A 16193-nucleotide genomic window follows, 5' to 3' on the forward strand; every position below is an offset into this window, starting at 1 on the left:
TTTTTTGTCTGTACACTGGAGTCAGGGATCAAGATCTTGCCATATCGTCTAGGCTGACCTTAAATTCATAAATGACAATCCTTCTGCCTCAGCTTCCCCAGTGCTGGAATACAGGCATCACCTCCCAACCAGTTGAAAATCTAGGTTTGTAGGATAATTTGATGAGAAGTCTATCAAATTACTAAGTTTTTGTTCGTGTGCCATGTGTTCTGGCGAGGGGTTGATTTGCAGAAGTAGAAACCGAGAACTGGCGGGCATTTGCTGAGAGAAAACAGAACTGATCTGGAACTGAGTTCAAAAGAATGACTAAGTGATCTCTCTGTGCTGGGCTGAGGGGCAGAGCGGTTGCCATAGCCAGTTCTCTGATTACTTTTGCTTTGCTATTGGCTTAGATAAGAAGCAAAAGCAAAAAGATACAATTCCTTCTGAACAAAGTAAGACAATCAGAAGTCAGTCCTTCCTGAACTCTATTTAATAAGGTCATGTATCAAAGCTATAGGGTGACTTAGTGGGACCACTTGACCAAGGCCATAGGTTCTATCTCCAGCACTGCAAAATAGTAGTTCATATGGACCCCACGCCACCTAGCCTTCTTGCTAGGACTTTTGCTGGCACCTGAAAGCTTTCCAAGGACTTGGTCCTTTTTTCTAGCTAATCTCTGTTATGGCTTAAACTTCTTTACTTCAGGGAGCCTGGTCTCAAGAATTCTGGTTTGGGGCTGGGAGTGGAACAGCATAGAACAGCACTTGCTTAGATGCATACAGTCTTGGATTCGAGTCCCAGAATACACAGACATGCAGGGGAGGGAGGTTGACATATCTGTTTTTTTATAGTTCCACACACACCTCCTGTCAGAGACACATTTGTACAAAGACAAATGCCAAGTCCAACAGAGAACCCACCCTTCCCCTCCCTGTAGACACACAATGACACCGGGGCCTCTCATGAGTCAGAGCTTTTCCCAGCTGGCAGGCATGGTGCCCTTAACCTCTGCCTTCATGAGGTTGCCACACTTCCTCCCGCCCTCCTGCTCCCCACAACCCTTCCTGTCTGCACTCTTGCCCGCTGATTGAAATGACGGCCGCCCTCATGGAGAATTAAAACAGCCCTGGCACACAGGGAGTGATCTCCAGGTGTCAGGTGTCGTTGTGATGATGATGATGATGACGATGATGATGGCCTAGTCTCTTGGCCGGCTCCTGCAGCGTGCCATACACAGTGGATAGAGGACTGGCATTACCCTCACCTTTACCTGCCCCAAGAGGCAGATAACTGATAGTTGTTGGTTTTGTTTGTTTGTTTTTAGATAACATCCTGTTATGTTGTCTTGACTATGTAGTCCAGGTTCGCCTCAAACTCATAAGAATCCACCTATCTCAGCTTCTCCAGTGTTACGGTTACAGGCCTGTGCCACCGTGCCTCTTAAATTACTAGTTTCTTTTTATCCTTGTTTTACAGATAAGAAAACTGAAGCACAAAAAAAAATAATTTTCCCTGTCACTAGCAGAAAAGGAGCTGTGCCAGGAACAGTGGTACATGCCTATAATCCCAGCACTAGTTTGACACACCATGATCTTAACCAGATCCATGGACTATCCTGCGCATCTGAGGCGAGCCACTAGACTAGAGAAACAGAGATTACAGTCTCTGGACTTGGAATATGTGTGTGCAAGAGAAAGAGTCCCTTTTTATCTTCCTACAAACATACATAAGAACATAAGAAAAGATTGGGCTACGGCGTTGCAGCACAGGCTCCATCAGCAGACAGTTACACCCCAGTACACACCCTTGTGCCTGATGTGTGGATGCCAGGAACTGAACTCAGGTCCTCTGGAAGAGCAGTATATGCTCTTAACCACTGAGCCATCTCTCCAGCCCCAAGATGCTTTTTCTTCTTTCTTTTTCCCATACAAATCAAGAAAATAAATAGGAAGTTTGGATTATTTATTTATTATTTTTTTATTTATTTTTGAGATAGGCTCTCCTTATGTAGCCATGGCTGGCCTGGAACTCACTATGTAGGCAATTTTATAATTGCCTCAAATTTATAATGATCCCCCTGCTTCTGGCTCCTGAGTGCTGAGATTACAGGCATATACCACCAAAGCCAGTCCAGGGTCTTAGCCATTTACGCACAAAATCAATATCTGGAGAGCTTATTAAGAACGTTGATTCTACCAAGCAACGGTAACGCTTGCCTTTAATCCCAGCACTCAAGAGGCAGAGGCAGGCGAACCTCAGTGAGTTTGAGGCCAACCTGATCTACAAAGCAAGTTCCAGGACAGCCAGGGCTGTTACACAGAGAAACCCTGTCTCAAGAAAAAACAGTTGATTCCCTCTTGTTGTGAGCTGTTTGAGGTTGGCCTGTGAAAATGACTCACTACTCTTGGAAACCTCTACCAAGTCATGCAAAATGAAACTTTCAAATGCTCGTGCTTACTTTAAGACTATCAGTGAAGCTGCCTAGACTATCAGGGCCCACATTATCTGAAAGCCACTTATCTGAAAGATAACACTGTAAAGCAGCAGTGTGTACCCTTCTGGCGGGATAACGAAGGAGCTAGAAGCCAAATGATGAAACTTGATGCAGGACTGGCGGCCCAGAAAGAATGCTGAATTCTTAGTGTACCTGCTTAAAAAGTCAGAAACTTAGTGCTAAGCTTGAAGGCTCAGACCCAGATTCCCCGGTCATCAGTATACTCATGTGGCAATGAATGTATCACCGAGCGCATGGAACTCATGTTCAGGTCGACCCATCCCAGAACTCCCCACCACCGAGATATCTTCACTAAAAAGAACAAATCCTTGCTAAGCCAGAAGAGGAGGCTGCACGGAAGAAAAAGACATCCCAGAAGAAACTAAAGAAACAAAACTTGGAGCACAAGGACAAATTCAGCATGGAATGCATGCAGATAAAAAGTTTTGTAAATGTTGATTTACAGGCAGAGTGTCACGCACTTCGGAGACAGAGGCAGAGGCAGGTAGATCTTTGTGAATTCGTGAATTCCCCACCCCTTCCTGAGACAGGGTTTCTCTGTGTAACCCTGATTGTCCTGGAATTCACTCTGTAGACCAGGCTGGCCTCAAACTCAGAGATCCATCTGTCTCTGTCTCCTGAGGGCTGGGATTAAAGGTGTACACCACCACCGCCAATCTTAGGCAGCTTTCTTTTGCACCCCAGGGAATGGTACTGCCCACAGCGGACTGGGCCCTCGACCATCAACTAGCAATTAAGGCCATCTCCCACAGAGATGTGTAGGCAGTTCCTCAATTGAGGCTGTCCTCTCCAAAAACTCTGGGTCAAGTCAAGTTGACAATCAGCAGAACTAGAACAGACCTAGTCTCAGAAAAACGACACTGTCGGGAAGGTCTCTGAGGCCTCCTAAAACAGTATAGATATTGGCAACAGCTATTGGTTACCCAGCAGGATTATATGGTAAAACCCCATTGCTGAAGGTAACACTTGCCTTGTCTGAATAGGAAATCAGGCTTGACCTAGTCTAGTGTCTTCTTTCCCCTGGGCTAGTCTCACAGTGCTGGAAGGTGCCATGCTGGGGAAAAATTTATCAGCCACAGTCTTACTCAGCTGTGGGTCCTGTGTATTACAATACCAACTGACCAGGCAGTTGAGGCTCTTCTCAAATAGTGGCAAGTCCATTATGAGAGCGACCAACCACTGAGTATCCAACCCAGGGGCTTAAGCGTATGAGGCAAGCATTCTACCAACTAAGCTACGTCCCCAACCCCAGGATTGAGAATTTGAGGGCAACCTGAGCTACATAACCAAATTTTGTCTCAAGTAAATAAGATCCAAACAATAAAAATAAAATATCTCTTAGATTATTTTAGTGCTTGGTGGGATGAGTGAAAGACAAACTATTTTTAGGAATTCAATAAAAGTTTCAAAATTTGTGCCGTAAAGTGGCTCAGCGATTGAAAGCACTAACCACACACACTTCAAGACCTGACTTTAATTCCTGAAACCCATGCGAAAAAAAGGAAAAAAGCCTAGCAGGGCAGAGTTAGAGCGCACCTGTAGTCCCAGCACTTGGAGGGCTGGTGCATCTCTGTGAGTTTGAGACCAGCCTGGTCTACAGAGCAAGTTCCAGGACAGCCAGATATGTTACACAGAGATACCCTTTCTCAAAAAAAAAAACATTAATCATAATAATAATAATAATAAATATTATTTTAAATAAACTTAGACCAATTTTAGAACTTGCTCACAGTAGAAGAAAAGAAAGGTTTACACTTACGCTGGCTGATGCTGGGGACCACTATTTACTCGCTATAGTTAGTGATCTGCTTTGCACAGATTTCCCTAGTTTATTAAAGTTTTGTAGATTAAGGAAACCATTTTAGTTGTGTGTGATGTCAGTGAGGGTATATGCACATGCTGAGCCATCTCTGCAGCCCCTGCTTTCCCTATTGTTTTCTAACCTGCCCTGATACATGCTTCTCAAGTCCAGTATATTAGTCAGAGGTTCCCTAAAGGACCAGGACTGATAGAATGGAAATAGAAACATGACTTACAGGATAGTGTTCGAGCAGTCCCGCAATGACTGTCTCACACTGGCGAGGCCAAGAATGCAGTAAGTAGCTCTTTCGTCTACGAGGCTGGGTGTCTCTGCAGTCCCAGTCTGACCCTGAGGCCTGGAGGGTTCCTGGAGAGCTGCTGGTCTTCAGTCTGTTAGAATCCCACAGAGGCAGGCTCTAATGTCAGGGAAGGAATGCTGGAAGCAGCAGGATAGACAGACTTGTCTGTGAGGGTGGGGGCAGCAGGCGAGAGCAGTTTCCTTCTTCCACGTCCAGAAGGTGCCACCCAGATTTAGGGTGGGTCTTCCTGCTTCTAATACTGTGGTCTAGAAAATAGCTCAGGAGTGCCCCTGCAGTTTGGGTTTCAGTTGACGCCGGATACAGTCAAGATGACAATTGAGATTAGCCATCAGTCCGTCAGACCCGGGTTCAAATCAAAGACAGTTACTGACTCTACAGGCTAGTTAGCAAGCACTTTATAAGAAGCATGTGACTCCGTTAGGGACATCAGCAATCTCTAGGCATTTGCCGAGCTGCTCCCTTGGGAAGCAGCTCCCCTGTGGAGAGTGTCTCGGTCTGTGCATCATCTCTCAGCCCCAGTTTCGCCTGTGATGACACTCTGGGCATTTCAACAGCTCTGAGACTGTCATACCTCACTCAGCCCCGTCACATGCTCAGGTACCTCTCTGAAAGACAACGGGACATTCTTTGTTGGTCTTCCTGTTATTACTATCTCCATCATTCATATGTGTTCTACATTCAAATGTACTACTGCCAATATTAACTTATTAACTGTATTAAGTTCAAAACCTCTTAACCTCTTAAGCTGAACTCCAAGGCCCTCCACAATCTGTCCCTAATGTGCGGTTCCAAAAATTTACTTCGACTGCTCTATGTACCAAGTATTATCTTCCAGTGAAACTGACTATCTACCAATTGTGATGGGGGAGAAGTTGGGACCCTTTATATTCTGTATTGTAAGAGTACATTCTTCGTTTCATTTTGTAGGAAGGATTCTGACTGTACACATTGGTAGTAATCAAACATGTACACTCTGATAATGGTTTGTTTGTTTGCTTCAAGTTAACCTTCAAACTGGATGTCCTCCAAATAGAGACTCAGGGAGAATGCAAAACCGGGTGACCATAGTATGTTCAACCCTCTGAAACCTCAGAGTCGAGACCAACTGCCTGGCCAGGGGGGAAGAGGGAATAACTTTGGATTGATTTATTGCCTCTTTTCTGATTCCCTGTAAATATGCTAACAGAGATGGTTGGGGAAGGCAGATTTCTCTCCCAGATTGCCAGCTCTCTGAATAAAGTACAGTTTAAAGATCAGTTCCTGGTTTTTATTTGTCAACAGGCAACACAGACTGAATTCCGATTTATTTATTCATTTATTTATTTATTTAAAAATATTTATTTATTTATCATGTATACAATATTGTATCAGTATATGCCTGCAGACCAGAAGAGGGCACCAGACCTCATTACAGATGGTTGTGAGCCACCATGTGGTTGCTGGGAATTGAACTCAGGACCTTTGGAAGAGCGGGCAATGCTCTTAACCACTGAGCCATCTCGCCAGCCCTGAATTCCGATTTAATTCCCAGGACGTGCCATTCATTTTCTTCTTACCCATTCTCTACTATTCATGCCTTGGAAACCCAGCCAACAGCCCACACTTCTAATTCCAGAACCCTAAAGACTGAGGCAAGAGGGTCCCCAGGAGTCTGAGGCCAACCTAGGCTTGGTGATGATGTCCAGGTTAGCCAAGGATACAGAGAAAGGGATGGAGGAGAGAGGAAAATAACAGATGAATTGGTCTAGATCAGTACCATCTAGACCAAGCATAGTAACCCACACCTGTAATCCTAGTACTCAGGTAGAAGCAGGAGGATCAGAAATTCAAGGTCATCCTTGACTACACAGTGTGCTCAAGGCAGTAAAGATTTGGGCTGGGAATATGGCTTAGCAGGTAGGAGCACTTGCTGCACAAGCATAAGGACCTGAGTTCAAATCCCCAGAACCCATGATGAAAACAAACATGGTTTCCTGTACCCCTGTAACTCCAATGCAGTAGAGGGTGGAAACAGGAGGACGGGTGAAGCTTGCTGGCCTCTGGTGTAGCTCCAGGTTCAGTGAGAGACCCCTCAAGGAACTAAGAGGGAAAGTGGCAGAGAAGGACGCCTGGCATCTTCTGGCCTCCATGCACAAGCCCAGGCCCACGTACCCGCATGTGTGCACACACACGTAAACACACACATCTAAAATACTTTTTTTAATTTAGAAATCCCTACTGCCTTTGTTTGTATAAAGGAACAAACTGATTCTAAAACTCATGAAAAATGATACGAGTAGCCAAAACAATCCTGAGAAAGTGGGGCAGTCAGAGGGCTCACATTTCCCAATTCTAAAGCGACAAAGAAACTTGATCCCTAGCAAGACACCAGCAGCTTGGTTGGTGCCCACACCTGTGATCCCAGCACTCAGGGATCTGAAGTTCAAGGTCATGTTCAGTTTTATAGGGAGTTTGAGAACAAAAACAAAAACAAACAAACAAAAAAAGCAAAAAGCAAGAACAGTTAAGAAGAGGGAATCTCTGAATTTGAGGCCAGCCTGGTCTACATATCAAGTTCCAGGCTGGCCAAACCAAAAAATAGAAATAAAAATGAGCCAAGCTGTGGGAGCACATGCCTTTTAGCACTCAGAAAGCAGAGGCAGGGGGATCCCTGTGAGTTCAAGGCCAGCCTGGTGTATAGAAGCGCCAACACGCGTGAGCTGAGGTCTTAACCCCATCCTGCTTTCAGGAAGGAAGAGGCCCACTGTCACTGCTGGGCCGAGCTTTGGTAACCGGGGAAAGCTTACGATTTTCAGAAGGAAGAAGTCACAGCGAAGGTCTGCGGTCTGTGGAAGGCAGCACCTGAGCAACTGCTTGTGACACACAACCCGTTACAACTTATCTGAGGGAAGATGAGAATAAGAGCCTACTGTGTGAAGGTAGTGGTAGCCCATTACTTCAGAAATCTGCCTCTTTCTCTTCTTCTCCAGTCAGAAGGAATACAATTCACATAAAAAGTGTCCCTAGACAAGAACCAAACCATACAGGAATTCTTCCTTAGCTAGGCTTCTGTTTTGTTTCGTTTTATTGATTTTATCTTATGTGCATTAATGTTCGCCTGCATGTATGTATGGAGTGCCCGAGGAAGCCAGAAAAGGACATTGGATTCTTTGGGACTGGGACTACGGATGATTTCTGGCCACCACTTGGGTGCTGGGAACAAAACCTGGGCACTCTGGAAGAACAGCCATTGCATGCTCTTAATTACGGAGCTGTCTCTACAGCCTTAGGCAACTAGCTTTTGAGACAAGGTATCACTTATGTAACCCTGGCTGGCCGGGGATTCACTTTGTAGCCCTGACTGGCCTTGATCTCATTGGCAATCCACCTACCTCTGTTTCCAGAGTGTTGGGCTTTAGTGCAGGAGACCACACCCAGTTAAGGTAGTCATCTTCTTCTTCCTCCTCTGCTTCTGTTTTCCAAGACAGAGTTTCTCTGTGTAGCCCTGACTACCCCGAAAGTCTCTCTGTAGACAAGGTTGACCCAGAACTCAGAGATCCACCTGCCTCTACCACTCGAGTGCTGGAATTAAAGGCATGACACCACCACCATCTGGCATTTCTTTAATTTTTAAATGTTTTCCCTGTGGCAATATTCTGTCAGCGCTCTAACAAATAAAGCTTTATTTATAGTTAGCTCCACCCTCTGATCTTGTTAGAGCACAAACAAAATCTTCACATACTAGAACTTTAACCCAGAGCCTCATGCATGCTCAGTAAGCGTGCTATCAGTGATGGTTAGTGCTCCCCTCGTCTAGGTCCATAGCTGATTCCAAGTCACTTAGCTGTAATAGGGTCCGTGCCAGGTCCAAAGGTTGTCCGTCTCTGGGGCTTATTCGTAGAGACTGAGTGGAGTGGCTTAGCCATGAGCCACGTTGGCTCACACCCAGGCTGTTTCAAAAGGGAGACTAAAGGGGCTGATTTGAGCTGGGACCAGTGGGGATTGGGTCATGGCTCCAGAGAGTTTCAAAACCTGTCTTGGCTGGAGAAAGGCCAGCACAGTGCCTCTTCCAGATATCAGCTTCCCTCTGCCCCAGTTCTGCTTCAGGTCCGAAGGCTAAGCCTCTCCCTGCCACCGAGATCACCAGACAGGATCCCTTTCAAAAGGTCAGAAGGCAATGAAACTCCACCCTTCTGTGCTTTAACTGGGGGTGGAAGTGGGTGAAGGTTTCTTGTGTGGTTTCTCAAGTATTGGGGTTTGTTTGGTTGGTTGGTTGGTTGGTTGGCTTGAAATGGGGTCTTTCTATGTAGTCCATGCTGGCCTTGAAGTCTGTACCTTCCTGTTTCAGCTTCCGGAGTACTAGGACTGCAGTCACCCACCATACCTGGCCTGGGCTGGTTTTTTCGTCATATGATGGCGTTCCCACCTCCTCAGTCTCCAGATAGCAAGTTTCCCCTCTGGTGATCACCTTTAGATATTTTTTTAGGTAATTTGTTGTCACGGTTTGTGACACAAACCTAGACACAGAGGGAGGTGGGACCCAGTTGAAGAATTATTTTCATCAGATTGGGCCATGTCTATGGGGCATTTTCTTAAAACCTGCTAGCTGACGTAGATGAGCCAAGCCCACTGTGGCCAATACCATTCCTGGGCAAGCAGGCCTGGGCTGAAGAAGAAAGGCAGCCGAACAAGCCAGTAAACAGCGTTCCTCCACGGTCTCTGCCCCAGTTTCTGCTGCAGGTTCCTGCCTTAAGGTCCTGTCTTGGTTCTGTCATTGAGGGGCTATAGTCTGACAGCCAAATCCTCTCCTCCCCATGATGTGGGAGTGATTTCTTTCTAATCTGTTGCTTTCATTGGTTAATTAATAAAGAAACTGCCTAAGCCCATTTGATAGGCCAACCCTTAGGTGGGTGGAGTAAACAGAACAGAATGCTGGGAGAAAGAAAGCTGAGGCAGTGAGTCGCCATGATTCTCACTCCTGACACAGAGCAGGTTAAGATCTTTCCTGGTAAGCGCACCTCGTGGTGCTACATAGATTATTAGAAATGGGTTAAGAGGCTGAAACTAATGGGCCAGGCAGTGTTTAAAAGAATACAGTTTCTGTGTAATTATTTCAGGTAAAGCTAGCCGTGCGGGCGGCCGGGTGCTCTTAACACAACATCCCCATGTTGGTTCTGCTCGGTGTTTTATCACAGCATTCATAAGCAAACGAGGACACCATCCAGTTCTGCGAAAATTTCTAGCACACAGATGCCAATATACACCGGAGAAAACTCCAATAGGATACTTTTCTGCATTTTAAACTCATTTATGTGTGGCTATACATGTATGTGTGTTGACAAACAAGTACCAGGCACACTGTGGAGGTCAGAGGACCACCCTTTTGGGATGGGGGGACAGAGAATCTTCATGTCGCCCTGGCTGTCCCAGAACTCTCTGTGTAGACCCACATGTCTTTGCTGGCATTGCAAGTGTGCCCTTCCATGCTCAGCTATGGAACCACCTTTGAGAGTCGATTCTCCCTTCACGTCAAGGTCATTGAGTCTTGGCAGCAAGTACCTTTACCCAATGAGCCGCACTATTTAGTCCCAACTGACCTTAAACTTACAGCAATCCTCCTGCCTCAGCCTCCTAGATGCAGGCACAAGACGCCATACCCAGCTTCTTAGAAAACTGCTCAACCTCTTAGAAAACTCCCCTCCATAGCCAGCGTTCTCGCTGCCATAGAAGGCAAACAGAGATAAAAGAAAGAAAGCGAGCTGATGAGGGAGGGGGACTTGATCGGGGGAGGGGGAGGGAAATGGGAGGCGGTGGCTGGGAGGAGGCAGAAATCTTTAATAAATAAATAAATTTAAAAAAAAAAAGAAAGAAAGTTGGGTTAGAACTGGAGGTCACAGCTGTAAATCTTGGTTTGCTTCCTGCCCTCCTTCTCTTGCTCCCTCCTCCCTTAACCCACTGCCTCCTTCTTCTCTTCCATAATCACAGAGTCCCCATCTTACAGTAGCTCTCTGCCTAACACTGGCTTCAGAGCTGATTCCTCAAAGGAACACGGGAGCTGTGCTTTGGCAAGCTGCAGGCTTGTAGTCTGCCTGCAAGATTAGCGCTTGATGCTGACCCAGGAGCATCTTGGGTTCAAGGCCTTCTGAGAACAGAGCGAGTTCCAAACCAGCCTTTTGGCCTATCTCCAATAAAGAAAGAAAGAAGGAAAGAAGGAAAGAAAGAAAGAAAGAAAGAAAGAAAGAAAGAAAGAATCCCAGGGAGATAGGAGGCTTAGTCAGGAAAGTGTCCACTGAGTAGCAAGCACAAAGATCTGAATTCTGTCGCAGCACATGTATGATGTCATATGTGGCTGTGGTTACCTCTAACCCGGTACTGTAGTGACAAAGACAGGAGGATCCCTGGAGCTTGCCAGCCAGCCAGTCTAGCTGAGCTGTGGATTCTACATTCAATGAGAGAGTCTGTCTCACAAAATAATGCCGAGAGTAATTAAGGGAAATATCTGACATCAAACTGCCTCCATGTGCACACACATACATATGCATGATATCCACAAACGCACACACATACATGTGCACACACATACATATGCATGATATCCACAAACACACATACATACATGTGCACACACATACATATGCATGATATCCACAAACGTACACACATACATGTGCACACACATACATGTGCATGGATATCCACAAACACACATACATACATGTGCACACATACATGTGCATGGATATCCACAAACACACATACATACATGTGCACACATATATACAACACACACACAACCAATACCAATCCAGTCACTATGAAACTCTGCAACCCAAGGTGACCTTGAACTTGCAGCAATCCTCCTGCCTAGGCCTCCCAAGTGCTAGGATTAACATGTTTTTCTGTCAACCTTGTAGGAAAGGAGGACATGGAAGGCCATCCTGCCCAGATAATCATTGATTCCTTCAACTCAGTGTCTCCTGGGTCTCCTGACCCTGAGCCTGATTTTGATGTTTTGTTTTGTTTTTGACACAATTCTGTAGTCCTAGCTGGCCTGGCACTCACTTTGTAGCCCAGTTTGGCCTCAAACTCAAAGTAATCCATCTGTTTGAGCTTTCCAAGTGCTGGAGTTAGAGCCATGCATCCTGGCACTTCCCCAGACAAGGGACCAGGAGAGTGGTGCTCCCGCTCCGTAGATGACAGTACAATGAGGTGATCTGGTGCTTTCCACACGGCCAGGGCTACCCTTTCCGGTACTTTGCTTCCTGCTTTTTCCATCATTCACAGGTGTGTGGGGTGCAGGATGCAGAGAGGCTACCAGTGCATGGCAGATTGCAAATCTGGCTTATGTGAGGACTCCCATATGGAAGGCTCTCAGAAGGAAAAGGACATGTTTGGAGGCAAAGAAGTGGCAGAAAATTATATTTTTTCTGAATCAGTGCCAAGTGGAGTGTGTAACACAGGCCAGAAGGAGCCAAAGGGGGAAGGGGCCAGGCATGGAACACAAAGTGGTGCCGCCCAGATTGGGAGTCTTGAACAATTTATTGGGAGTGATGAAGCTCCTGTGTGATTCTCTCAGCCAACTGTGGGAGAGAGGTGGAGAGATACCAAGCCTGAGTTTGGCCAAAGGGAGGAAGGAAGGTGCCATAGCCTGTGTAAGTCCAGTGGCATGCAGACCCTGTCACTGCCCCATGGAGCAGGTCTCAGAGGGTGGTTTGCCCCACTGGGGAAAAGGCAGGGGTCTGTGGCAAGTGCCACTCTGCACAAGTTGAGGGTTATTTCCCTAATCAGGTGATCAGAAACAATATGGAATTTGTGGACGCTGGTGAATGAGTCAGGGGCAATTGGGGGTCTCCCGGGGGAGTTCTTAGTCTCATTAATCAAGGGATTCAAATGGAAGCACGAGGACAATTTTATTAGCCTTTAAAGGAAAAACTGCAGGGCAGGCAAACTATAAACTTCAGCTACTGCCCAGAGGAGACGGGAAGAGAGAAGGAAAAAGGCCAGGATGCCATCATGTGAGCTAGATTGGAGCTCAGACACATGACCAATAAGAAGCCACAGTGTGGGGAGGGAGACTTTGGAGAAAGAGTAAGGAAGCCAAAAAACGCTAGGGAGGGGCATGAAGGAAAAAATGCTAAGAAAAGAGAAGGAAGAAAAAGAGAAGTTTCATTTTTCAGAATAACTCAGACTGGGCTGACTTACAACCCGGTGTCTGTGGCCTTAAGCTTCTGCACCAGGTGCAGGGATTCTGGGAAGGGAAAGTACAGTATCTCAAGAAAGGACTAATTATTCCGCCCATCTCTTTAGCATGGCTTACTGTGAACCTGCCTTCCTAGGGATGTCCCTTAGCCAAAGTGATTGAACCAGCCTAGCTGGGATCTCTGGCCTGGGTGGTGTTCTTTCTTCTCTGGTATGGTGAGGTTTCTATGGCTGGCTGAGACCAGACTAAGAGAGGATAGAGAGGCGAAGGGTGGCGATGAGCCTGCGAGCTGGTTTGGAGCTGTGATGACATGTGACCACTGGAGTTTCTCAGAATAAAGAAATGGTGGGGCTGGGTGCAGTGGCGCACACCTGGATAGCTAGTGAGACAGAGACACGGAATCACTAGCTTCAAGCCTGCTCTAGAGTGTGCCCCTGTCTAAAAACCTTCTTTGTACCAGAGGATTAAATTAAATGAGTGAACCCAGGTGCTAGCTTGCCTGTTTGTTTTTGTCAACTTGATACAAGCAAGAATGATTTGGAAAGACAGAATCTCAATTGAGAAAATGACCCCACCAGATTCGCCTGTGGACAAACTTATGGGGCAATTTATTAATTAATGGGTTGATTGGTCATGACTTGCTCACCCTGCTTTCTCATACAGCTCAGGACCACCTGCCCAGGGGGTGGCACACCCCTCCACTACCCACTGCACAGTGGGTACTGAGGCCCGTGTAAGCCAAATGGTATGCCCAGACTGGAGGACCAAGCCAGCAAGCAGCATTCCTCCGTGGTTTCTGCATCAGTCCTTCCTCCAAGTTTCTGCCACGACTTCCTTGAGTGATGGACTGTGATGTGGAAGTGTAAGGAAAATACACCCTTTCCTGCTCAAGCTGCTTTTGGTCACAGTGTTTTATCACCACAATAGAGACCCCAGCTAAGACAGCCCACCCAGCACAGTGGCAGCCCCTATATGAAGTCCCAGCAGTTCCAGAAGGTGAGGCAGGAGAAGCTCTATCCCTTGAACCCAGGAACTGGAGGCTGACTTGGGCAATACAGAGAGATCCATCATTACAAGTGGCCAGGGTCTGGGCCCAGTGTTTTCAGGTTCTTGGCTTCTTATTCAATGAACCGAAATAATCGTACACAGATAAGCAAAGGAGACTTTGTTCAAAGAAAAAGCCCAGAGCAGACTCAAAAGATATGAGAAGCTCAGGGTGAAAATGGCCCCAAGAGAGAAGTCACTCAAGGGTCTGGGCACTGTTTGAAGCTTCCTTTTATGGGGTTCAAAAGGAGGAGGAGTTTGATTGCTAAGGGGCAGAGTGTGAGCATTTCTGTGCTTTTATTAACAGAATTGGATTATGTAAGCCTTCCTGCTCACAGCACATGTCCTTTCCCATGAACCATCTGATTTCAATCGTGTGCACACCCAATTAGACATAGGCAAAAGAACAGATAGAGAATTCTTCCTAAAGGTTCCTAAGAAGGCACAGTGCGCACCAAAAAAGAAAAAGACATAGTTTGCTTTATTAAACATGTGCCCCAAACCAGCGTAGGCTGAACTGGCCCACTGCCCCATAACTAAATTGTAGGATTGTTTGAATAGAAACAGGTACTACCAGGGGATTGCTAAGGGGAACAACTTATCCCATTGTTTAAAACATGTGTATGTACAGCTTGATGCAAGTATAGGTCCTCACAGGTCATCAGGAACAGTGTTCAGAGTAGGGGTTTGCACATAGGATATACAGGCAAGGGTCTCAGGCTGCAAAAACACATTCTAAGCCAAGCAGAGTCCTGGCTTCCTTGCCTAACCATGTCTTAAACAAGCCAAGCCAGATAACATTTTAAGTAAGGCAAGATATAAGGGTAATATTTTAGAGAAAGTGGTTTGGTTTTGCTGTTGTTATTTTGTCTTTTTTTTAAAAAGCAGGATAGAAAGACAGGAAAATTATGGGGACATGGGAAAGAGAAGGTGTCTCTCACCCAAGGGTCCAGTTAAAGATTTTTTTTAAAAAAATTGTTTTTATTTTATGTGCATTGGTGTTTTGCCTACCGGAGTTACAGACAGTTGTGAACTGCTATGTGGATGCTGGGAATTGAACCCGGGTTCTCCAGAAGAACAGCCAGTGCTCCTAACCTCTGAGCCATCTTTCCAGCTCCCAGTTAAAGACTCATAACACTCTCTGTAAGAACAGCTAACAAAGCATTAACACGCCTTCCACTTAGAGCAGCCATTCTCAACCTGGAAGTCACGACCCCTTTGCAGGCACATATCTGATATAAACGCATTCTGATCATAACTAGCAAAGCTACAACTATGAAGGAGCCATGAAATGACTTTATGGTTGGGGATCAATCACAGCATGAAAACTGCATTAAGGGGTCACAGCATTAAGAAGGTTGAGAAGCACTAGCGTTAGGCTATTTTATGGTGGTTTGTAACCTTGAGTACTGTCTCACTGTTTCCTCAGACACCATCGAAAACAAAGCTGTTACCTTGACCTCCAGTGAGGATGTCCTCCCTCCCTCCCTCCCTCCTTCCCTCCCTCCCTCCTTCCCTCCCTCCCTCCCTCCTTCCCTCCTTCCCTCCTTCCCTCCCTCCCTGGCTATTTTATGGTGGTTTGTAACCTTGAGTACTGTCTCACTGTTTCCTCAGACACCATCGAAAACAAAGCTGTTACCTTGACCTCCAGTGAGGATGTCCTCCCTCCCTCCCTCCCTCCTTCCCTCCCTCCCTCCTTCCCTCCCTCCCTCCCTCCTTCCCTCCTTCCCTCCTTCCCTCCCTCCCTCCCTCCCTCCTTCCCTGCCTCCCCACTTTGTCCCTCCCTTCCCTCCCTCCCTATGACTTGGACTTTTATTCTGCCAAGTGCCCCTCAGGACCCTTCCAATAGTCTCCTTTAGGTTTCTTAGCTAGCTACTCTGGAGATATTAATACAACAACGTGAAAACTCACCCAAATCCTGTCAAAAGTTGTGGATCCGCGTCCAAGGGCACCTACTGAGATCCGCGTCCAAAGGCACCTGCTGAGGTCCCCAGAAGCTTGTGTCACCGGGCAAAGACTTGCACCGGGGACATATGATAAAGAAATAGAAAAGTCTGCCAAGAAAGAGAAGGTCACTCCTGTGGATGGGAGTGGCCTAGTGAGCCTGGAAGAGGCACGTGCTAAAAGCGTGGAGCCAAAGTCTCATGACAATTTACGTAGCGCTGGCCTCCCTTCTCTTCCAGCCTGCGTTTTTCTCACAACTGCGGTTTGTTACCTTGGTAGGGAAGGGTTTCCAGACTTTTTGGTCAACTGGCTTCCTTCACACGTTTTTTGTTTGTTTTGTTTTGTTTTTCAAGACAGGGTTTGTCTGTGTCGCCCTGGTTATCCTGGAACTCACTCTGTAGATTAGGCT

The 16193-nt window shown here is 46.4% G+C and overlaps 1 protein-coding gene across 2 annotated transcripts in view; it reads right to left on the reverse strand.

Annotated features, from left to right (window-relative positions):
• Positions 1-15888, reverse strand: part of Adipor2 (adiponectin receptor 2) — a 63115-nt gene extending 47227 nt beyond the window's left edge. The window contains exons 1-2 of one of the 2 annotated variants that reach the window (XM_041678390.1): positions 15752-15868; positions 4534-5222 (exon numbers count right to left, since the gene is read on the reverse strand). The gene's annotated coding sequence lies outside the window, so the exon portion shown is untranslated. Of the gene's footprint in view, positions 1-4533; positions 5223-15751 lie in introns of both variants that reach the window. The other variant, XM_041678380.1, reaches the window with a different exon arrangement.
• Between the last annotated feature and the right edge of the window lie 305 nt (positions 15889-16193).

The sequence above is a fragment of the Microtus oregoni genome, unplaced genomic scaffold (genome assembly GCF_018167655.1).
Source record: "Microtus oregoni isolate MIOR12 unplaced genomic scaffold, Mior012 000002F_ref0000024, whole genome shotgun sequence".
In the NCBI taxonomy this organism is placed as follows: domain Eukaryota; kingdom Metazoa; phylum Chordata; class Mammalia; order Rodentia; family Cricetidae; genus Microtus; species Microtus oregoni.